This window comes from Aulostomus chinensis, chromosome 6 (genome assembly GCF_037954235.1).
Source record: "Aulostomus chinensis isolate RoL2024-O1b breed Wild chromosome 6, RoL_Achi_v1.0, whole genome shotgun sequence".
Classification (NCBI taxonomy): Eukaryota; Metazoa; Chordata; class Actinopteri; order Syngnathiformes; family Aulostomidae; genus Aulostomus; species Aulostomus chinensis.
The window spans coordinates 16,797,372-16,823,751 of NC_141325.1; the positions used below are offsets into that span (position 1 = coordinate 16,797,372).

Below are 26,380 nucleotides of genomic sequence, written 5' to 3' on the forward strand. Positions count from 1 at the left end.
TGATGACCTATTCCTTTGAGCAAATCACATTACAGAATGTGCCCCGATAGAGGGACATTTCAGAGGGATATTTCACTCATTACGCCTTTCTAGAGTTTCACAAACCATGGATGACCCTGCCCTAGAATAAGCTCTCAACATCTAATCATCTGCCCTCCAGCAGAGTGACCCCACAGAGATCACGTTTGATGCGAGGAAGATTTGATTTGATATTCATTCCCTGTGGCCTGAATTCAAACTGTTTGCAAAGTCCCTTTCATGCTATTAAAACGTTTTTTTTTAATAATGTTATAATGTCTTTTGAGTATAGGCCTGATAATAACATATTATAATACATGAAGAACTTTTTTCTTATCCTACCACAATAATGAAAGGGGATCCTCCCCTCTCAGGCTGCAGTTCTGCTGTTTACAGTTAATAATGAAACTTTAACTTGTTTCCTAAACATTTATCTAAAGTATAATGTGAAAAATTAATCGGTCAGCTGAATTCTTACACCCACTCTTTAGCGGGGCCAATAATAATAATAATAATACAGCAATAAATTCGGACAAATAGGGTAACCTTTTTCTTCAGTTAAGAATTTAGCACAGTTTGTCATTTTCTTGACCTCTTAACTTCTGTTGTATTACAGTAAGTGTGGAGGGGTGAGATGTCACTGTGCTGTATTACATACAGAGCATTGTGTTTATGAAAAATTACACATAGTGTAAAGCATCACCTTTTATTTTGAAAGATGCTATCTCTGCTAGCCTCTTGCTAATAGGCTAGCAGGATAGCTTTGAAAACTTTCTGACACTGGGTTTCTTTTTGCCTTTTTGTCATCAATTTGCATGTTCAGAGATAAATTTCGGTAGACCTCGAAGGTAAACCTAAATAACTACTTGGGTCATGCAATTGAAGTTCACCACAATTCAGACCTCCAAAAGCATATGATGTCTATGTTAATAACCCCCTAAAACCAACAGGTGTTCTGGAAAAAAAACAATAAAACTGTCAGTAAACTAAAAGCTTTATTTCTTGCCCATATAAGAACTTGAAAATAAGGCCTGTAGTTTCTATAAAGTTATAAAAAATGACTTACTTTTGATTTGTTATGTACAAATCAAACACAAATTGTCCTTTCTTCTGAATGACAAGTTGGTTTGTTACTGAAATAGATCACTCTTGGCGCAAAACAATTACGCTGCATAGATCAAATGATTGAGACATGTGGAAGTATATAATAACAGTATGTCAAGCTCTACGATAGTGCAGAAAATATATTTGATCACTGGTTATTTACACCTTCATTTTTTGGATGAAGTGTTTCAGCTCCTTTTTTATGCTCTGCCAAAGTCCCAAGTCTTGGCAATCTTGGAAGACTCCTCACATGGTGACACTATCAATAGGGTTGTCAAAACACCTACATACCACTTCTTTTGTAAACTGTCACAAAAATCAGTTTGACTGAAGGAATAAAATGGTTGCTGACCTGTTATTAACTTGGTCTGTAATTTCAAGAACGTAAAAACGTGTGATAAACAAATAGTTATGCATAATAAAGCCCTAAGTGTATTAGTAAATTATATACCGTATTTTCCACACTATAAGGCGCACCCTCAAAGAATGGCCTATTTTAAAACTTTTTATATATAGGGCGCACCGCATTATAAGGCGCATAGAATCTAAACGACTGTAGTGGCTGGGGTTGCGTTATGCATCCACTAGATGGAGCTGCGCTAAAGGGAACGTCAACAAAACAGTCAGATAAGTCAGTCGGTCAAACTTTATTCGTAGAATACAAACCAACGTTCTGACAACTCCGTTCACTCCCAAAACAAGATAGTGCATTCACAAACGGGGAGGGGAACTTTTCCCTGATTCAGTAAACACGTAAAAGAAACAGTCAGTAAATCAAACGCTAGTGCAATCACGATATAGTAACTCTCGAAATAGTGCAAATAACAATATCTAAATAACTCAACGTTGTCCAAACGTTAATGTCCATATTCACAATATCTCCCAAGCCTCGTTCAGTTGTAAACACGTGAAAGAAACACGTAAAGCTCACTCTTTCAGTTCATTCCTCATCCACGAATCCATCGCATTCTTCCTCTTCAGTGTCCGAGTTGAACAGTTGGGCGAGTACGGCATCCAACGTGCCCGGTTCCGTCTCGTCAAAGTCGTCATTATCCGAGTCAGTGTTGCCGTTGTTGTCTGGCAGTTCAGTGACGATACCGTTTTTACCGCGGTTACTTCGGCGACGCCCCCTGACTACGGTAGCCATAATGAACCAATATTGATCCACATATAAGGCGCATTGTCGGTTTTTGAGAAAATTCAAGGTTTTTGGGTGCGCCTTATAGTGCGGAAAATACGGTAATATGATGGGTTTTTAACAGTACAGCAGCTGAAGAAGTCATAAACCTAATAAGATCAGCAATGCTTTGGGGCTGAGACATAAAGTTATTACCACGTCCAACTGCAGGGTGCCGTGAGGTAGCACAACCACTCAAAATGACAGAAGGCTGAAATCCTACTCAGCCTAGAATCGCACTGAGGCAAAAACCTCATTAAATATGCATCCACACCCCAGAGTTGGCATATTGGAAAAATCTAAAAAATCCTAAATAATGGGCTGAAACCTTTTTCCACTGGAGTCATAAAACTCACAGGAGCACCTTATTTAGAGTGACACACACACACACACACACACACACACACAAACACTAACACACACACACACGTAATATTCAGCCACATAGCTCCAGCCTCACTTTTGTCTTACAGTAGCATATGTATTTATCTATTTATTGGTTGACAAGCATGCCTCTTTTTTTTTTTTTTTTTTTTTTACAGCTGGACCCCCGAGGCAGTCATAGTTTCATTATTAAAATGCAAACGTATCAAAATCAACTCCTCATCACTTAAATTAAATCATTTCAAGGCTCAGTGGCTTCCATATCTCAGCCTCCCCCATTTTTCATTTTTGCTTCTTGCCCATCCTCATTTCAGGAAGGCTGCTATTCATGTGTAATGGCTGTCATTTGCATAACTGATGCAGGACTAAGGGTGTAGAGGTGTTGATGCTACAAATGTGATCAGAGTTTAGAGTAAAGGAATTAATTAGCCTTTGAGTTACTTCCTTCCCTCTGTCTTGCTTTTACCTTTGCTGATGCTTTTCATAACACGACACAACACCGAATGACAAGGGGCTAGGACACCTTCAATGGTCAGTCGAAAGACGGGTTTGTATTGTGTCAGGGAAACTTGGACACAACAAACATTTCGGAAAATTTTCATGGAAAATATGTGAAACTAACCAGCTAACAGTGGTTTGTGTCGTGCACGTTCGTAATGTGTTGAATGACAAACTCATTCTTGGATGTATCGTTCTGAGACATGATTGTCTCCTTCTCCTCACTCTCTACATCGTCAATGACATTTGATCAGGTCATGATTCACTAGTCACAGGTCCAAAGTGAGCTCTATCAACACTCTAACACTTAAAGGTTGCACCTCAAACACTATTCGCTACTTGGGTAAACATACAGTGATTGAAGGAACAATGGGTAGTGAATGAGAGTCAGTGGGGGAAAAAAATCTGATGACTTCATCACGCTGTACGATTGCTCATGTATATCTGAACCATTTTTGACAAGGCTGGTAGGGTGGCTGTCTAGCAACTGAAGGCTCGCTGGTTCGATCATCACTTCCCCCCGTGACCATATCGAAGTATCCTTGAGCAAGAGACTGAACACCTAATTTCTCCTGATGGCCCTGCTATGAACTGGCGACCCAATGTCAGCTGGGGTAGGCTCCAGGCCCCCACCCCCCCCCCGACCTTCGACAGATAAATGGTATAGAAAATGGATGGATGGATAGACGCTGGAGTGAGATAGCACACATCAGTAACATACCGACCAAGTTATGAGTCTAATGGTAAATTTTCTATATGGAAAAAGGGATGTGCAAACCACAAAGCAACATTTTGGCACATTACATAAGGGAAAAAATGCGGGGACCAGTATACCTAGATTACCCCGTTCACTGTTCTGAACCTCCAGTATTAACTGTTTCATCAACAGTGTCGCTTTCCAGTGTAACAAATCAGTTACTTTGTTAGTGAAATGTAATTTGGCAAAAAATTTGTCACTAAATTACTATTTTGAAACTCTCAATATATTCTTAGCTGTAACCTGATGGCTGTTTATATAACTCCTGACAACTATTGTGATATTATTTAGTCATAAAGGGGTTCATGTGCTACCTGCAAACAAGGGGGCGGCTGATTCTGTTCCCTGTGTTATCCAGGGCTTGGGCGGGCATCTGTACGAACACAGTTGGCCGTGTCTGTGGGTGAGAAGGCAGATTATTCTTTCTTCACCATATACTTACACAAATGAAAATTCAATGTCACACTTCGTTCACAGAGGGTGACGACTTAAATTTATAGAGTGACATTAAAACATCTCTCCATATACTAATGCAGTTTTTATGGCACTTAACATGATATCTCTCCCTCTGCATATAGAGTATTTATATTAGCCTCGTCCCCTCTTGATGTCTTTGGACTGTGGGAGGAAGCCGGAGTACCAGAGAGAACCCACACAGGCAGAACATGCAAACCTATGCCTGAGCCCGAGCAGTGGTTAGCACTGCACCACCACATACTGTATATGGTGCACTGTCACCTCACAGCAAGAAAGTTCTGGGTTTGAGCCCCGGCTCAGGCATGGGATCTTTCTGTGTGGAGTCTCCATGTTCTCCCTGTTCCTGTGTGGGTTCTCTCTGGTACTCTGGCTTCCTCCCACAGTCCAAAGACATCAAGAGGGGACGAGGTTGATTGATACTCTAAATTGACCGTAGGTGTGACTGTGAGTGTGAATGGTTGTCTGTCTCTATGTGTTGGCCCTGTGATGGACTGGCGACCTGTCCAGGGTGAACCCCACCTCTCACCCGAAAGCTGCTGGGATAGGCTCCACCCCCCTGTGACCCTTTACAGGATAAGTGGTAGAAAATGGTTGGATGGATGGATGGATGGACAATTGAGCATGCTGTGTTAAATTACCGTCATATAGAATATAGACTTACTTTGTAGAGCCTGAAGCCAAATGTTACTGTCAGACACTTCCTAATGCCACAGCAGATGAACATGATTGAAGCAATCTGAGCTAGGAGATGATCCTGAGCGGTGGAGGAAGCTGTGATGTGTGGAGCTCAAGGTCGAAGAGGGACAGTGCAGCAGGTATGGAGCTGTGCAGAGGGCACAGACTATCGTTCAAAGGCTCATCTTCCCTGTGTGCTACTTTCTAGTGTGATTGTTATTCTCACTGACGTTCCCGTGGCTGGCACAGCCCACTGAGAGCTGATTAGGACAAATGGAGCTGACAGGTTTGTCACTGTTCCCGGAGTGAAAGAGATGGTAGTAAGCTGAGTGGAAATCTCCTGTTCTGTCAGGGCAAATCGCACAAATAAAAAATATGATCCTTTTAGCGAACTTTGAGCAAATGAAACTGCTGACACATTATTTGAGGATAAAGTGACCCTTTCATTACCTAAAAAAAAAACCCAACACCTTTGTCTCTTTGTCATCATTAAACAGGTGATACCACAGAAAAAAAACATTAAAGGAAGGTAACATTTTTACACGACATACAGTAAGCTCACATCACGAGAAAGACATCACTATGGTCTTTAAAAATGGCTCATTTCTTTCCTTAATTAAGTTTAGTACAGCCCTGTGAACCGCTCAGTCGTTAGACATATGTTAAATGTGGTCATTATGGGTAATGCTGTTGCTCAGGATGTTTTGAGAGAAATTGAATGTGCTAAACGAAATGATTTTGCACATGTTTTTTTTTTTGTGGAAGGGTTTATGATTGCTGCAGTCAGTGCTTATTTTAATAAAAATACAAAGATGATTTTTTATTTTGAGGATATTTTCTTTCTGCCTTTTCTGTTCAAAGCTTATGAGCATTTTGAGAGTAGCATATCAGTGCTCGGTTTGCGCTGTACTGTGTTTTCTTGTAAATCCTTAATTGATGAACGAGTTGGGTTTTATATTATTAGTCAGGCAAATACTCCACAGAATAACTTTAATAAACCTTTGAGCTTTCAGATTCAATTTAATGCCTCTGCTTAGAGAGGTGATCTGTTCAATTCTAGTCATTCATTAGCAGTAGGTAGCCTTCATGAAGTGTATCAAGCTCATTCACTTGATGGCAGATTGCTTTGAGTGGCTGTCATCAGGTGTAATGGACTGCTCTGAATAATTCAAACATGTGATTTGGAGCCGGTATGCCTGTGAAATGCTCCTATTGATTCATATTTGGATTGCGATAAAATCACTCAGTTAAACAGGAGACACGGAGAGGCTGAAAGCTATAATTCCACGCAGCTTTGTGCTTGCTGTGTTGGAGATTTGTCTTCTGACGGTAAAATATTAAAAACCAAGACATCTCCTAACGTCCGAAGGAGCGCTTTATAAAGATTTGGAGAGTGCATGTGAAGTTGAATTGATCCTCTAATTAAATTTATCTGGCAGGGATCGGGGTGATCTGGGGATATTCTACATAATTATAAGAAATATAATTAATGTCTCTGGCATATGAGCTAATTTCCGTGGCTTCCTATCACTTTTGCATCGATGAAAGAATCAGTTATCACAGCCCCCCTGATTCATTTGAAAACATGAAAGCCTCTCAGATAGTCACATAATTAAACTGTTATTTTGGGGCATTCAATTTAAACTTGGGTTTAGTGGTGCCCTTGTAGGAGGAATAGAATTGCTTTGTCTCAGCAGTCTTTGGCGACTGTGAAGACAGTTTAAGGAATAAGTCGCAATAAAACACCAGATCTGACTACAAGGGAGCCTCTGAATTAATGATTTGCCTTTGATCCGACCAGGGCGACGCACGATTGCCTTTTGTCCTCATCTAAATGAGTTCCTAGTTCTGTAGAAGGCTGCTAAATTATTAAGGTTGTGCTAGAAGTTTGGCTCTTTGATTTCTCTTTTCTCGCAATGCAGCAAGGGATTCTTTGGCAAATAATCCAAAGCTTTAGAATAAAAAGAATTCCTGCCATATTTGCAATAATTATGAAGCCTCGTTGAGTGGAGTTGCAGAGCACATCTGCCTAATCTAATCAACTTCCACATTAACCCACATTGTCTATATTTTTCTATTATTTTGTTTCTTGCAGTACAACCAAGTTCATTATATCATATGATGGACATCAAGCTGCCAGCTATGATTTGAATGCAGGACACCCTCATCTCAGTTGATATATTCTGCCAAGGTGGGGGGTTGGGGGTGGGGGGGCTATCAAGTGATGATTTGCGTAAACAAATAGATCCTGACTGGTGGCATAATCCCCCTCATGATGGCCAAAGGGCAAACTTAATGCACTGAGACATCAACGTCAAAGTCAAACAGCAGAATGGAGTCTATTTTTAATCCACTTATCTGACTGAGTCCTTGATTTTCTGCATATTTGCATCGTTTTTTTAAGACGATGAAAAAATGCTTTTGATATGCAAACCTTTTTGAAATACAGGTTGTGCACATGAATCAAAACCCCTGTGTGCATGTGATGATAAGGAAACGTTTTATTTAAACTCCTTCATATCCAGCAGGCATGTGTTCAGGCGTTGTCATAGGTCTACATGTTTTGGATGTAGAGACTTTAGAGAGAGCGAGAGAGGCTTTCAGCTTGTTGACTTTGCCTCCATACTCTTGAGGAAAAATCTCTCAGCGCCTGGAGTGACTGACATATTTACTCCCTCTTCTGCAAAGTCCTCCACCATCCCTCTCTCCATCTGTCGCTGCCCTCAACGACACCTCATCCTGCTGAGAATGAGCCAGGAGAAGTTAAAGATTAGGAGCTAATATGCTACTGGGAAAGGAGGAATAATCTCACAGACACCCTATCTTTTCTTATGAACCCGCCAAGAGGACAGTCCTACAGCCTGACTGACAGACTGATTGACTGACTGCTGCTAAGGTTAGGCAACGTCAGACTGAAGTCAGTTAGCGGCGTAATGCTTTAGCCTCAGGTCATCACGGTGGATGAGCGCCTGTCTGTGCTATCAACTGTAATCCTGCCCTAAAGCCTTATTCCTATTCCCACAGGTCCAGTACTGCTTGAGGATGTGATACGGTTTTGCAATTATAAAGATTGATAGCTATATTAATTGTGTGTGAAATTCTTATGCCTGGAATTCGGTATGTTGGAGAGAAAACATTAAATGTTGTACAGTTTAGATGACAGAAATCCACTGAGGATACGAGTTCAACCTCAAACCTTTTAAATTATTCAATTTTGTAACAATTTGGAACTAAAGACAATGCTAATATGGTGTATATATCAAATTCACAAAACGACCAGGTCTGCTTTTTCATGTCGATGGTTTGAACTAACAGTCGGGAAAACCTCAGGTCTGCAATCGAGTGTCTGACATTTACCTTCTATTTTCAAGAACATTGAGTTTGTTTTTGTCAAATTAAATGTGCTGTATAGATGAACTTGGCTTTACTTGACTAAAAAAAAAAAAATCAACTTGATAAACGCATTGATTTTTAGTGTATGATTTCTTACATGTCGTGTTCGGTTATTATGAGTTTTTGAAAAGCAGGTTCACGCAACAAGAAATAGTTTTTAGGTCATGTGTCGACATGTCCATAAACAGACACACACACACATGCACACACACACATGCACACACACACACACACACACACACACACACACACACACACACACACAAACACACACACACACGCACACACACACACAAAAGGTATGATCATTGCTTATGGCACAGTGACACATTTTAAACATCATTCCATATCAGCCCAGAATTTTTCATTATACTTGTTGACAGGGTTTTTCATTAATTCCATGCCAGTTCCCAGCATACTCTATAGTCATGGCCTCCAGAGAATAAGGCTGAAGTCACTATTCATCAGGCGTCCCCCTTTTCCCCTATATATAATCTGCTTCTGCTCACAACAATGCAGGATCAAGCTCACACTCTAGTGAACTCTGCCTCCTTCATTTTCCCTGGAGAACACAAAGTGGACTCCCCACTCCTGAGTCACTTTAACTTCACCTTCTATTGCCATTATTTCCTCCCAGGAAAATATGCTTACAGCATTTTTATGACAAAAGGAATAGATTCAAGTTTACATCTATACACACGCCTCTCAGGCTCTCCAGTACTGTCAGAGAATGGCTGCATTGGCTAGCAAGGAGACAAAAAAACACAAAAAATGCTGTCAGGACTTTGATGATGTTTGAAGCAGCAGTCAGGCTTTGCGCCAGACACCACATATACTGTCTGAAGGGATTCTTTTTGAACATATCTTATTTCCCAATATGTCCTGCACAGCAGAAAACCATATGAAATATGCAATTTCATCATATCATGACTGTTTACCTATGTCATAAAGCGATGCCTTTCAGAGAGTTCTCAAAATAGATCAGAATCTAATATGTCTGTGCATTGTCATTTTTCATCAATACAATCTGCAGTATTTTCACCGTAGGATTTATTGCACTAGAAATGGGAGAAAATTTTTTTTTTTTTTTAAATCCAAGCAATTGTGTATATTTTAGATGCTTCTTTGGTTAGAGGCATTCATTATTTTCACCTTGTGTTACATTTGGCATGGTCGGGCATCTGTACAGACACTCATGACTGTGTCAGCAGGTGGGAAGCCATGCGTCCTAGTTACTATGGTTCACATAAGCAAGAGATTTTTTCAAATTGTGTTCATGTCCATAAATACAGCACTTGTGAATTTCAAAGTGTTATGTGTCTTAAAACCTGGCACTTGCTCATGAGTGAGTAAACAACTATAAAACGCTGTAGCAGAAGTCATGTTGAAGTCATGTTGATGTCATGTGTAGTTTGTTCACAACGCAATGGTAGTGTGGTGCTTCTAACAATACTGTTTATGCTTCAAAGATGATAAAAACAGTGTCGGTTTCTGAGAATTATAATCTTTGTTGGCTGCAGAGATCATTTTATCCAATAATTCAATAATTCCGATAACGATTATTTTATGCAGTCATTTAAAATCCATTATAGAAATCTTGTTGACTTTAGATTGAAGGAACTCATGGTACTATATGTGCAGTTGGGAACAACGGGGGAAAACCTATGACATTAACAAAAAATGGATCAATAAATAGTGAATATTGCATCCATGTCAATAAAAGTAATAGTTGTATATTTAGGGAAATATATTTTGTTACATGACATCTGAAGATACAGTCGCCTACCCTTAGAAGTCTCCAAAAAGTCATAGAGAAATCTTCAATATCATCATAAAAGCTAATTTACCTTAATCAAGTTTAGTGGGAATGAGATTTCCTGACTACGTTTGAGGATTTGGCTATGATATTCTGACTTTACAGACTTTATGTCAACACGGACGGTGTTCAAGGAAATGCTGCGATGTATTTTCTGATGGGTAAAATCAGTTCTATAATCACGAAATGGCTTGTGTTCGTACCAACATAGTTCACAACTTATAATTAATAGGCAATAACTTAAAATCATATGTGCATGTCATTTTTCATCTCCTCACTATTAGCACAGCGCACTGTGCACAGTCACGGCCTGGTGAATCCTTTAAACACCACCTTTGACTTTGAGGGGGATTATCCCTTAACACGTTTTAAGCCAAATTTAAGAAGACTCTCTAATTAAGCCAATCATTTCAAGCCATGGTTGTGATTTTTTTCTTCTTTCAATTAAAGGCCATTACAATGTTGTCTTCAACACATCAGGATCCAAACCTAAGAGAAAATGAAGACTTTCAGTAGCAGCATGGACAGCAATAAAAACGGTTGATTGTTATGCAAGAAAAACAGCAGCAGAAAAACATTTCTAATGAAAATTTACAATTAGAAATGAAAAAAAAATCTGACGGCAGCTGTAAAAATCACAAGTAAGTCTATTTGTCACTTCCCACCTGTTTACTCTCTTTGTTTCCTTTTGAGGAATAAAGGTTATGTAGTTCAATAAATCCCCTAAGGACCTTGACAGCTTTTGTCTTCCCACACATTAAAGATAATGAAATAATTCACTTGCCCTTGAGCCCCTCACTGTGCATCCATACAGACCGTCTTATTGGGTCGCCCGCAAATTGAATGAACCTCCTTTCCATAAAAAGCTAATGGACTCCTTCGGATAGCCCTCTAAATGATAGGTGCAGTAGGTGAGGTGAGATGAACCAATTTATTATCTGACTTTGAGGAAGGTGTGGAGGTCTCTCTCTCATTGATCAAAGGTTCATCCATAGGGAAATGATAATTATGTGTACTAACATGGGCAGAGGTGACCTCCAGCCATGCTCGCTAACAAGTTAGCCACCATCCAGGGAGATCGTGTGTAGAACTGTGTGGAATGTTGTTCTTCTAAGAAAAGATTAAAACGACCATTTGTCAAGTAAAGTTTGTGCTTGCATGGAACATTCTATTGAGTTTAGAGTTCAGCAAAGGAATAAAAAAAAAAACTGGTAGAATGTTATGTGCAGAGTGAGAGAGCGCAAAAGGGAAACATTACACAAAAAATTGCCAGAATGGAATATAATACTTAACTAAAATGAACGTATTTCTTGTGAAACATTTGTTTATGTTAAAAGTTTTGGTTGAAGGCCAGTGTCTGGACAATGCAGGTTCCACACTTGTACTTTTTTAAAAAAAACTAAATATTAATATCCAGTATTGACTCTGCTTATGTCATCTTTTACGCAGCACAAACACAAGATGTTTGAGATAATTTTAATTAAAAATCTTCCATCTGAATTATCTGTCTAATCTTTCAATGCTGTTGTAAAAGAGAGCAGCAACACCGGCACGCTGAGGTGGGCAAAACACAGTAAGTGTAAGAGTGGAGATGGTTTGAATTAATTGTATCTGATACTGATCCCTAAGATAAGCCCTTCCAAAAACCTTAAATGTAGCGAAACATAGCACTGTTAAATTTAGGTTCCTGCCTTCGCATTTACACCGTCATGCCAGATTTGATTGAAATAATTTTGAGTAGGTTGTTCTTATTCTGTACAGGCTAACATCACCACTCTCACTAAGATCATGTCTACAATCAAACTGATTGCATCGAGGGAGGAGGTAGGAAGGGGAAGAGTGTCTTGATTGCTATCTAGTCATCACATACTGCCTGCCCTGCTCCATTCGACAGATGATTATTTCAGAATAGTTAATGTAAATCCATTTCTGTGCCAAAATTCATAAGCCAGTGTTTGACCTAAGCCTGCATAGCTGCAGATATGCAGTCCATACATGCCGAGAGGGTGGTATTAGTCCCTGTCAGCGTTAGGATGATGGACATGCTGATGGTGGAGACAAAGCAAAGACTGCTACACTTGCTTTTCTCGGAAGCTGGAATGAGATATGAGGGGAGATATAGCGATAGAGGCAGTACAAAGGACAAAAGGACAGAGCGAAACCTGAAAAACAGCCGAGAGAGATGGAGAAAGGAAGAGATTACACTGAGGTTATGACACCCATGGCCCATGTAACAGCCCACAGGGTGCAGCTGCAGATGTGGGAGGAGGATTTGATACACCACAGAGAAAGGGTACTTTGGGACTATAAAAGTCTACAAAACTGCAACCCAGCTTCTTGGACAAGACTCAAACAGACTGGAAAGACAGGAGGTTAAAGCTACACAGATAGTCAGACTGAACAAGCCTGGCAGTCTGATGCAAACAATGATGCTTCCAGCTCAGGTACATTTATAGAATCAACAATGGTGGTAGGTCTACTGAATCTGTTGGTTGCTGAGCCTCCATCTGCCCACCTGCTAGGTGTCAAAGATAATGACAGGAGGGGAGATCATGGAGATAGTTCACCTGTTCATATCTTCATGGCCAAAACCAGCCTGCTACAGCAGAGTGCATATTAGAAAAATATAATGAGCAAAGGTGAGAGGGAAAAAAAATGCTGGTGTTGAATGATTCAAGCCGAAAAATATTACCTCGTTTAAAGAGAGACTTCACCCCAAAGGTATATTTTTCTCTTCAAATTCTAACAAATAGGTTTATTTAGCTCATGAAGATTCTTTGTAATTCAAAATTAGTAGCGTGTTTCAAAAGGCATACTTGAGAGTAGAATTATTGTTTTAAAGAGAGTGTTTAAAAAGTAGATGAAGACAATGTTTCTACAGTTGGTACATTATATCATTAAAATGCATGGAGCCCAGTGTTTTTATTATTAATTATGGCCATTTTCTGATCAAGAGGCCATTTAATGCGCACATGATTGGAGTGAACAGAGAAGCATGAGTGAAAACACATTATCCAGATGTTCATTTGCTAGCTTCCCCCTTCCTCTCTGATTCCACAAGCTGCTCATATGAGCACAGGAAAGAATCACAGGGCAAATAAAGAAATACGTAAATGAATAAATGGACAAACAAAAATCGCAATTCTGATAGGTTTCTGTCAGTAATTTTGCACAATAAAGCACATCATGATTGATGAATTGAAAGAAAAGAAATCGAGATGGGAGGTTGAGATTAAAGCACCAGTTGAGCTGTTTGTAAGCACGTATATCTAGATCTTGTCAGGAGTTTCTATTCTGCTTATCATGGCTGGCTGCAAACCTGATATGTTTACTGACAAAAATTAGTGTGGAACCCAAGCAGCAGACATCAACGTGTGTGTGTGTGTGTGTGTGTGTGTGTGTGTGTGTGTGTGTGTGTGTGTGTGTGTGTGTATATATGGGGGGGTGGTTGGAAAAGCAAAGTTTAGAGTCCCAGTTGGTTTGCATCCAGACAGGTGTGTGTGGAGAACCATTAAGTTTATGCTAGAAATGTTTCCCACAGCGAGACTACAGTGAAACGTGATGGTGGATAATTGGAGGCAGAAATAGGAAAAGGCAACGCTGAAGGTCCTTATAATGTGCAGAGCTATGGCTGATGGCCTGTCAAGATTTAAATTGGCTTCAATGTCATGCATGAAGTTATTCACAGTTTTTGGTTGGTTTTCTTTTCCAGAATGCTCATAAATAAAAGGCTGTTTAATTGGCTGATTAATTTTGATCCAGATGGCAGTTTTTACTCTCAATTAATTGGGAGAGGTGTGCTGTAAATTGTGATAACATTTGTTTATTTCTCTCTCTCTCTCTCTCGCTCTCTCTCTCTCTCTCTTTATATATATTCTTTCACAAACTCACATTTGAGTAACTAAGTTTCCCGATCCTGAAACCATCTGTCAGCTGCTGTTGGAGTGGTGAAAATCATGGGGAAAAAATAAGACTTCCAGATTGGCAGGCCCATTTCCTGATCCACCTTTTCTCTTTGTCTTCTTCTTTGGCCAAACTCTTCATGAACAGAACCTTCTGCCAATCATCCAGAGGCTTCACCAGCTTCCTCCTGAGGCACTATTCATCTGTGGTGTCATACTTGTGCTAATTAAGCGCAGGGTGTGCAGTGGTTATTGCTCAGTGCACTCCACATACATTAGCAACTGCAGAAGGCTCTTGAGTAATCTCCTTCACACAGGAAGAATTGCAATGAGGAAGTGGGCCTCACAAGCTGCTAATTAAAGCCAACTATGCCTGCTTTCCTCCCTCTGCCTTCACAAAAAGAAACCTCTAATCACTTCTAACTAGATTTGGAAACAAGTAATTGATGCACACATAAGGTTTATGATGTGTGAAAGAGGAGAAACACTTCCAGTTTAAATGTGAACAATCTGGGTTCAAATGAAGATGTGACACTGCAGTAATTCTGAAAGTGTTTCTTGTTGATTTAGGGGGCAAAAGCTGTGAGGACAGTGATAATGGTGACGATGATGGGCAGCGGCATCATGCTGGCAGCACCACAGTGTTGGCATTCATATCAGGTTGCAGGCTAATCACGAGCCAGGAGAGATTTCTCTGCGCATGTTTCTATCGCGAGGGTACAGTCTTCATGACCGTGTGCAAACCCCTTTGTTCTCTTGTTAGAACAGAACTGCTGCTGATTACTTCATTGGCCATGGCTCCCAGCTCCCCATCAGAATACTCTTCGCCCCACTTCCCAGGCCCAAAGCAGCTTCTTACTGGAATAAAATATAAAGCCTCATTTACAGGGAAGGGTGCCATCTTATTCTGAGCCTCAGGCTTCAGCCTCCCGTTCACTGGCAGCTGCTGATTCCTGAACTCTGACATGAGCTCACACTGTTAAATTGTTAACACGCAGACTGCCGTGGCACATACAAGCCATGTACTAATGTTGGTGTGGTATTTTCAATTCGAATCACAGACTTTGCTTGTGGAATGAAAGACATTATTGAAATATTAACATCTGTTATCCTTCTCTCCAGCAGGTTCTCTCCTCCTGTCAGCTTGCAGCTATTCTTATTATGAACTTTATCACATAGGTCTTGTGTATATCACTCTAATTTGATTCCATTCTTCTTCCACGAGGCAAACAAAGAGCTGCATACGGGATCAAGCAGCTTTTCTCAAACCAAATGAAGCCTAATTTAGGCAAGGATTCACTAGCCAAAACAGGTGCAGTTGGTGCTTTTAATCACTTTAAAATCAGTCTGGGGAGGATCATTTAGTGATATTTTCATTGTATCCACTGAAACATGTTTCAAAGATATTTTGTTTTGGCACCTGTAACGGTGATTGTCCACAATGTCATAAAAGAACCATTTCACCTACTGCTATGAAACGGTCTACTACGGGTAAACCTGCTGGGGCCATATTGGCTCATTGATTTTCATGCCATCTTCACGAAGATAAATTTGAATTCAAGAATGAATCATGATAGAGCAAGTTTTTATTTACAATACGAAAAAATTAACCATCTTATTAAACCAGATTTCATGTCTCAACCGTGATTTTTAAACGGCAAAAAATAAAAAGTAGTTCAATCATAAAAGTTACTCATAGTTGACAAGCGTTATTTTGAAAGCTGTTAAGAAACAAAAGGGAAATCTGTGTCCATGAGCAACAATCAGTATCTTCGGTTTCAAATACTAGAAAGGATGTCTGATCTTTTAATGTGAACTTCAAAGGAACAGGAAGCAGCTGTGAGTCGACCAACCCCGGGCTCCCCCTACTTTGATATTTTTATGAAAACTTTAGGTTCTTATATTTGATGATTATTATTTGTCAGTTATTGTATTTTTTATATTTTCCTCACCGTGAACTCATTCTTTAATATGCAGCATTTGATGACATAAAGCGAGTGTCAAGCTCAGTTGGAGTAACGGCCAGTCGCAGAGAGGGAGTGTGATCATTTTTTGATGCATGCCTGTCTCACCTCGAGACCTGTAGATACACAATTCTTTAATTTTATTAAGATTTCTGGCATATTGTGAAGATTCTAATCTTCCTGAGTAACCTTAGCTTGGAATTCCAACTGCTAGGTAAACACTTCCCTGGCCGGAGCCATAGGTCTGAGGCAATAGACTCATTTGTTCTGTCCAAAGTGATTGTTGCCAAGTGGAGACTGCTTTAATTTGATTGATGTGTGGTTCACCAAGTGCTGGATTTGGTTGTAATTACTCTTTGTGCTCACCATAATAAGGAAATTAATCAGGCCATTATGTTGCTCCCATTTTATCATCAGGACGCAATAATTGAATAAACTAACCTCACTTGTCTTCAAAGTCACTCTGGCTTGGGGCTTTCTTACCCACAGGAGTGATAAAGGATGTGCGATTGCTGATTGGCTGATACTGAGGTGAGGATGTTCAGCTCATTTCATACCAGTTGTCTTTCTGATTGGAGTTGTAAAAGCAAACTTTCATCTTCAAATTAATCAGAGTGAAATTATCACGCATCAGCCAAGTGCTCTGCCAAGGCCAATCTTGAAGAGACAAATATATGTTTTCTTACGTTCAACATATCTGGCCCCAGTTTAACGGTATTCTTCCTCTCTCCACCACGGTGAGTGAAAATTAGCCGTGTAGTTTTTGCATGGACATATGTATATTTGCATAATCCTGCTCAAAGACAGGCAAACAGAGTTAAAGTCCATTTAATACATGTTTCAACAGGTTGTTTTGTTTTTAAACATAGTAGCAATTCATGAGGCAGGTAAAAAAGATGAATGTAAAATAAAAACAAGCCAAAAGAAACCACTTTGTGATCGACCACACTGTGATTATGAATCAATTATTTAGGCAGGATTAACATATCCAGTATTTTTAATCTACCCTGAATGCTGACACAGATTCAGTAGTTTTGGACTTCTCAACATCATTTTTTTTTTCCTATAAAACAATCGTATTGGTTTAGACTCTTCAAATTGGAGATGTTTGCTCCAGTTTCTCTGAGTGACATTTTAATTCATGACAGAATATTCAAGCAACTTTATTCTTTTTTTTTTTTTTTTTTTTGCGAGTATCAAATTATCACAAATATTAAGCTTCTAAACTAAAGTTTACATGATAACTCAGAAAACATCCGAAGCAGAGAGGAGCTGTGGTGGAGCTCTGGCTTCAGGGAGAGGGACGCAGCTGAGAGGAAACTGTCGCTTTGTGTTCTTCCACCTCTTATTTCAAAAAGACTGTCTAGAATTGCAGAAAAGTGATATGTTGCATTGTGGCTTGGAGCAGCACATTAAATCATTACCCAATTACAGCCTGAAGCACTATCACAGCTTTTTGCTAAAGTTGGATGTTATATTTGGACCAAACTAGCAAAGGAAGAAAATTGCCTGAGTTACTGATAAGTCCAAACTGGGTTTGGACAGCTATTAAATCTTTGATGTTCACTTCTGACATTCTGACTTCCCATCATGCACTTTATTCTGTCAGGGAGAATGGCACTACATTTGGGGCAAAAAAAAACAAAAAAAACAACCCTCCAATGAGAATGTATCAGGTGATTTCATAAGAATAGAACAGACCAGCTCCAGGGAGCATCATGGACATGCCCTGGTTGCCTCCTGCAAGAGCAGCAATGCAAATAAGCTGCATACGTGTTCAACCATCAGATATTTGAGACCACAGTCTCATTAAGGGGCTAATTTTAAATTCAAACACATCTTGAGGTTTCAGATATGACATCTTATGACATTTTGTTCATCTTCTGAAGGGAGCTTCTCTGATCAAGTGGCTGTGTCTATAATTGATTGGGAGTCCTTGATTACACGTCTGTGTTTGTGTTAATCCTCAGCTGAATGATTACCCCTAAACATTTATTCACTAACACTTCACACAGCCACTCTGTGGAGCCACTCTGCATCGAAACTTTTGAACAGATTTTGAGTGACTTGAAGATTAGCTCTGTGAGGGATGCATTTCATTTACTTTGTGTGGTGTTAATTGGTCGCTTGCGTCCTTTGGGTGTTCTTGACTCGAATCTCCAGCTTGAATAATATCCCTCAGTGTAAATTTAAGGAATGAGCACTAGGGCCACCCTGTTTGGGTTTTAATTGGGGTGCTACATCATCTGTTTCCCAGGTCACTATCTCAACTATCATCGCTCCTGTAATAATGATAATGCTTTGTCCCTGGCAGGGATCATAAAAAGTCTGTTACTGCTGAGAGAAAAATTGCTGCTCTGCACACTTTCCACTTCCACAAATTTATATAAATCCCTGTTTCTCCTTAATAAATAATCTCTCTCTCTCTTTGTAAGTATATAAATATATATATATATATATATATATATATACACTCACACACACACATATATATGGTAATAAATTATATATATATATATATATATATACATTAAATACATAATACAAAATACATATTAATTAAAAAGTACATACGTTTGATGAATTGTGATTAAATTGTGCTGCATAACTCCATAATTACAAATTTTAGATGAATAAGATTTATTATAAACCTGGTTCTTGTTTTATTTTTTTAAACAAATTGGGTTAATCAGTTCTATAAATCTCATTCTTGTTGATTCATTTAAATTTGACTTAAAAATATGCATCACACAGTTAATTTGTTTGCTAATGTTAAAACTCCAAATGGAAGGATATATTTACACATAATGAAAAGACATTATCCTCCCATTTTAGATCTAACTATGATTAGGGACAATTTGGCATTTAAAAACCATCCAGTTTGGAATCAAGTATAGAGTGAAAAAAACTTTTCGATTAGAATAAATGTTTTTACAACACATTGTGTTCTAATTCCTGTGTGCGATTCACATGACCTCTAGAAAGGAGGAAAATGTGTCATTTGAAGTGACACATTATCTGTCAGTCGGCTGATGATGATTTCCTGCTTTAGGGGCGAACTCATTGATCCTTCCACACAATCTCTAACTTGTTTGTTATTCACCTGCTCTAGTTGGTGTGAATCTACTCGTAGCGTTGAGCCAGATGGAGCAATCGTGATGCTGCCATGGTAACCAAAATAATGATGGTAGAGCAATATTGATTGCAATATTGAAGCGGAAATCTTCTTCAGAATGAAATCCCTGACAGAAAAATTTACAAGCGTTTATATTTCAGAGTTGCATACGGAAGATCAAAAATGTTTTTTTAGTGCAGGGCAAAAAGCCTCTAACACACCACTCAAATCATGATTACACACAGAATCACACAACTGAAATGCATGAAATTAGTGATTTCCTCCATAACACGCTGATTTAAGAGATTGGAAAGACAACGACTTTCGTAACCTCTGTACTTTTGCTGTAAGTACTTCTTATAACTGTTGGCATTTTCTTGATCTTTTGATATACTGGGTACTCATATTTTCAGCCTTTTAAAAATCCTTTCGATTAAACAATTGTAGAGGTTGAAATAATCACTACATGAAAGAAACATAACATTTATCCATTCTGGAGTCACAACTTTCATGTCACAATTGCTGCAATATCTCATTTTAACCTATAAAAAAAAAAAAAATAGTTGAGAATCAAGCCTTGTCCCTATCCTATGTAGACGTTTCTGAGTATGTTCATGTATAAATGAAGCGTGAAGAGTAGTGGGATAATGCCATGTGAGTGTATGGAGCGCATGTGAGGAATTAAAGACATAAACTAATTGAATAATTCAAATGAACTCTGGAGGCAAAAATGATGTGGATACATGATGTATGTGGAGAGAGCCAAACATATGGGAGTACAATTGTCTGTTTGTGCTTTCAAGAATCGATAAATAGAAAAGGTATAAATATCCCATGAGCGTGTCTTTACTCTATTGTGTAATATATCATTCGGGCGTCACAGCGGGGTATCTACATGGGTTGGAAGGAAAAGGTTGAGCGGTTGAGTGTTTTGTTGTGTCCCTGCAGATTCATGCGGCACTCTTGAATGGTCCCGAGAGAATGCCGAGGCAAAACTGCTTCTCAGTCTTTGAGTAAACACTTGATTTGAAATAGCGAACTGAAAACAGAGCTTGCGGAAAGTAATTGGGGCAGCTGTGAGTGCAATTTGTGTTAATCAGAGCTGTGCTGTTGACACATCTCTGTGCAAACAGTCAAGGTGTGTAACGCGAGTTAGCTTAATGGCTGCCTACATGTACACCTGTATGTCAGTGTATTTTGTGAGTTTGAGCCCTCCGACGAGCTGTTGTTGTGTAAAACAGCTGGCAGATAATTGAGCAGCTCTTGCCAAATAGCAGTTTATCTCAGTTTAACATCTTAAATGGGGTGTGGACAAGGAAACTGTACACAAACTATGATGATCCATTTGTGGCTCTGCTGATGGTACCTGAATACAGACCAGCAGGTGGTAGGTTTGAAAAAATGAAAAGGGTAAATGTGCTGCCTTTTCTTTCCTTTTTGTTGTTTTTTTCCGCTGACAATCGTACATCTGTCAGTAAGCCACAGAACAACAACTGCAATCCTGTGCAAACAGAAACCATCTGAGGAATACAATTAATTTGCATTAGAATTTAAATTCCCCAGACTATGTAATCACATCTATCAACACACCATTTCAAACGAAGAACCACATTTGAAAGTGTCTCTAAACTACAAATGTTCATAGTGAACAATTGAAAAATGTCCGTTATTATCACAGATGAAGAGACAATATTGAACACCAGCATATGTTGGCTTTGTTTGTTTTTTTCCCGTTTGTAAGCAGAATAAACAAATTCCAATTAAATTTAGACCAAAGATAGCTAATATTACAAGGAAGAAGTGATTAACTTTTGGGATGAGTGTGTTTTTGAGATCATGTGGATTAAATTGTAAATAAGAACTGAACATTATTTTGAAATTGTCTCTGTGCAATATCCCAATCCCAGGACGTGCAATATTTATTCAAGGAAAAATGTGTGCCAAAATACCATTAGAAACGATGCACGTGATGCTGCAGAGATACCCCAGCCAACAAAACACCTTTGTGTGGTACAGGTTTCAGCAAAAATTATACCAATGGTATGTAACAAAAATGTTAATAAATACAGGATATGGATGAGTTGAATCATATCACAATTACCAAAATAAATACCCCCCCCCCCCAATTTGTCAGTTAGTTATAATTGCTCTTGAAGAGCAATATAGCCAAGATTTCTCCTGTCATGGATGAATTTTTAACATTCCTTACCGAGAGACGGAGGAGGAGAGGGTAGACTGGAGACCATGTTTTGTTAAGAATCAGACAAAAAATCAAACACTTTCTTCTCTAGCCGGTGCAACACATTTCCCTCAAATTTCATGAAAATCTGTTTCTTTTTGTTGTTGTTGTTTTTTGTGTAACCCCATTTAAAAATGACTGCTTAAAACTTACACGCATCCACCAAGGACATCCAAACGTTTGCTTTTTTTCTCTGTGTTCAATAGATCTGGACTATAAAATGAAGTAGCTAACATACACTCTCCCAGCACTGGCAAGTCTCAGCCTGATTTTGTGTAATCCTAATAACGGTCAGACTGAAAACCAACACGAGTGCCAAAATGAAAAAGAAGTAGAATGCATGTAAAGATTCTCAATAATCCTGACCCTGTTAAATTATATATAATAAGGAATCTAAACAAAAGTAGATGATGATATTTTATGGGTCAGACATCTACAGATCCATCCACACAAATAGAGGAAAGAGTCACTTCCTCGTCGTTAGCAAAGCTTCCATGTTGTGGCATGTTTTTGTCGTCTTCTGTCACTTTTTAATACCAACGGTATTGTAACAGGGAACATCAGCATCAAATAACATGCAGGGGAGTGAGATGTTCCCTCTGTGACGGAGACTGAAACAAAAGCTAGTCACAGCGTGGTCGCTTCCCTAAGCCCCCCATGACAGCATTACTTAGCAGCAAGGAAGCGTTGCAAATGTGTACATGACGTGTTTAATGAGAGAGGTCAAAAAGTCACCAAGTGGCATATTAGCTGTATCTGCTCTATACAGATGGTTTCAATCAAGTGAAACTCCCATCATGCCAAATCCTGAGGGGGAATTTAAAGGAGCTCATCCCAGTCTATGACTCCATTTTACTTGTTTTATGGTAAATAAATCCAGTCAGGATTTTATAGGATTACTGTTGTCGTCATCAAGAACTCTCACTTAATCCGCCCAGTATTTGCATTCATTTAAAAGCATGTTTGGTGCATTGAATTGCCCCTTTATTTACCTTCAAGTGGTGATGAACTACAAAAGGATTGTCAGTGCCTGAGCAGGTTTGACAGATAGAAACAGCCCACAATACCTGTATATCTCATGGTGCTTGATTCCTGTATGAAGTTTCAGCCATAAATTTCAGGGACGAGATCAAGCGAACGCGCATCTGTTTAATTAATCTCATTTATATCTCATCGACTGGATCTCCAGAGTGCTTGGCTACTCTGCTGCTTTAATCAGAGATGCAGAGTGAAGCGCTCAACAGCTGAAATGTGTTTCTCCTGTGTTGTGTAAAGTGTATATACATTGTTCAGACCTCTGCAGAAAGTAAGCCGCTTGAATTAGCACTGGCTGGAGGATCAATATCTTTTGTTCAATCGAACAGGTTCAGCAGCCGCAGATCTCTGCGGACAATTAAGGTTAGATAAATTACTAGAAGCAGGGAGGGTCAATGGCTAAAGGAGGAGTTTTTACCAGCGTCTCACTGTGCAGGGTAGAATATCTGTCGTAGAATCAAAAAACAGTTAATGAACAAATAATATGAATGTCATATTAATGAAATATAAGGAAATGTTCTTAAGAGTATTTTTCTCCCATGCAGGGTTTTGTGTGATGCTTCTTTGGACTTATTTTTATATAATTTATATGTTTTTTTTTTAAGAACAACTGTGGAATAAATCCAGACAGATCTTCCGGATGTGTTTTTCAATCTTTGAAGGTTAATCTCACATTATGTTATCAACCAACATAAAGAAAAAAAAAGGTTACTTTTACATTTAGGAAGCCAGTTTTTAAGGAGTTTGTTGCATATGACATTAGAAAGTTGGAGTTTCCAAGATGGGAAGTCCCTCTTCCAACTTTGATATGTCCACGGGACTTGTACATGCATTTCAATGCTCAGAGTTTTTAGGCAAGATATTACGTACATACACATTAATACAGTTTCCAAATTTCCCATGACAGTGAAGAGCAAAGGACATGTATTAGGAGCTTAATGCTAATGAATAACTTTTATACCAGACCTAGAAAACAATAATATTCAATATTAATACCATATTACATATTAACTGATCACAAAATGTATCAATATCTGAATTAATTACAAAGTAAACATTAACCAAACATTTAATTGGCCCCGTTTCATCGCTCGTGTCTCCAACCTGCTGTGTTTGTTTTTTTACGACTTGATAGGCAGCTGACATGAATTTTACCACTGAAAAAAACTGTTATTCTGATTGGTCTGACATCACATTATGAATGCAACATGTCACCTCTTTAAATTTCACCTGCAAGGCTCTGATGGGTAAACAAGAAATCGTATCCATCAATTGCAGAGCAACGCAGAATCACTCACCGTACAAATCAGACAACACATTAGATGTGTGCAACGATTCAAAGGTCTGCAACCAGTCAGGAAGGTATCCATCCATCCATCCATCCACAGAAACGACATTTGGTCCATAGAAGTAAATAAACTGTTTAATATGAAGCAGTATCAGACAACAATCAACAATATAAGTTACATTTCTCTATCAAGAGACTGAGAACATGAGCGAATTCACCAGTATATTTAAAGATTCTGTTCCCATCCGCTTCCTTGATCATACTAATCATCGACTGGTGGCGGTCTTTATCTCCCCTATCACCCTTCAAACACTCAGTCATGTTAGAGCACCCAGTCTACTGTTTTAAATTATTAGCCTCCTGCCGAGGGCACTTCTTTTTATGCTGGGAATCAGAGGAAAATGAAGGTGGGGAATGACAGCTCGTGCATTCACATCGCTGCGGAAAGAGAGAGGCGATGTTGACGGCCTAATCTCTGACTCTGATTATCTACTCATTACAATCAAATGGGAGCCACTTGAAGAAGAGGAGAATGTGTAATTACACTGAAATCTCCCGTGACTAAATCAGAGGATAATAAGCAGGGCTAAGTCTGTGTGCTCACATCTAATCATTCAGTTTATTTAGTCATTCGTTCTGCAGCTGCATTTGGCTGTTGATTGAGATTTAGCTGAGTTTCAGGTGGAAGCAGTTGAACTGATAAACACCTGATGTACGGCAGCATTATTGGATTGCAAAAACAAGAAAAAGCTTAAAGTGCTTTAGTTTGGAGGTTGTCTTATCCTTTTATTTTACCTCTGTGTTCATACTGTTTAAGGATCAGCAGCAACATTAAACCCAGGTAAAATGAATAACATTGATGCCTCATTAAAATGATTCCCGTCAAAGAGTGAGCTCTAGATCAGGGAGCAAGTGTCATTTCTGGAAGTTAATGTGCTGGAGGCAGGACAAAGGAGCAAGGATCTGAATTACGTGGAGAAAGGCTGAACTGTGACGTCTGGCAGTGTCAGAGCATATCCAAAATAGCGAGTCGATGTTCCCTTTATGCAAGGACTAGTGCCTTCAAATACTGGTGCAAAGAAGGACAACCAGAGAACAAGCTATGGGACCTTGAGAGCCAAAAGCTCATGGTGTACATGAGGAGTGAAGGATAACCTGTGAAAAGATCAATTGTAGTACTCGTCTAGTTTAGCGGAACAACTCGGCAGGAAGCTTGGCATTGAGCAAATGTTTCAGTCGGTGTTCTCTACCCCTTCCATATTCTATGATCTGCTGTACTTGCAACAAAAAGATAACCAGTTCCAAGCTAGCTAGCTAGTAGCAAACAAAACATAGGTGTTCTTGCATGTAAATGTTCCACCAAAGCATTTTTTTCTATCTTGTTCCATCTTACACTCACAAAGTAGGTGAGTCCTGCATAGAACCTAGTCTCTCCCCAATGTTATTTTGCAAGAGCTCCTTTGCTTGTACACTTCCAGGGCTTAGCACCACCTACATAGATTATCTTCTTTTTGTTGTTGTTGCTTCATCGGTAGCAGAATGACAGCTGGTTGATCCAGGCGTCTCTCCAAACATAATTTTGAGGGACGGTTTGCTGAAGCGAGACTACGGTGCCCCGTCTACTAAAAATGTTCATGCTGGCTCTGTTTAGGGCTGTGTAGCTTTGTTGGCCCCCTGCTTGGGACCTGCATCAACAATGGGTGGAAACATCGGTAGCTAGAAATGGACCATGAGGCCGTGACTGATGTATTACTGTATGTTTTGTTTCACATCTTTTTGGAAAGACAGTATAAAGCATGTTATCTTGTGCAAAATACCGTTGTTGTTTTGTGCTGTGAGTTTCTAGGAGTTTCCCACTACTACTGCATTTTACAGTTTTGTAGAACTCAACCTCTCCTCCAAAATGTTGTGTTCATTTTACAAGGTTATGTTGTGTCTCATTACCTATATAATTTCTGGTGGTACTGTTCAATTTATACCTGAACGCTTTCACAAAGATTTTTTTTTTTTAAATATGGACAGAAGGAGAAAAAAAACACAGAAGACAGTCTTAAACCTGTTTTCATTCAAAACATTCATGGTACCAGTGTTCCCTCATAGAAATGGTCTCTTTCAGCAGGATATGTCTTGGCTGCTAAACGCAAAAATGCATTGCAAAAATTGTTCATGATTTGAGAAGTTTTCTAAATTGGCTCCCAAATATCCCAGATCTCAGCCTGATTGAATATCACTGGGACGTGCTTGAAAAATTAGTCTGATCCACAGAGGTCACAACTAACAGGACTTACCACAGCCTCATATAAACGATAACTAGATCGGCCAGATATGTTTTGGCAGCATGGAAGGGAAGGGTACTCCCGAAACAATTTAAGACGGGTGTTGTTGTTGTTGTTGTTGTTGTTGTTGTTGTTGTGGCTGATCTGTGTGTGTTTATAGCTAAGCTCTGGTTTATCAGAAATGAGGAAATAATTCAACGAGAACTTGTCTTATGACCATGCATCTCTCTGGACTGCATCTGCCTAGCACGAGATAGAAAAC

At 39.2% G+C, this 26,380-nt stretch overlaps 1 protein-coding gene across 2 annotated transcripts in view; it reads left to right on the forward strand.

The window, feature by feature from the left end:
- srrm4 (serine/arginine repetitive matrix 4) overlaps positions 1–26,380 on the forward strand; it is a 69,003-nt gene that overhangs the window by 15,343 nt on the left and 27,280 nt on the right. The window lies entirely within an intron of this gene.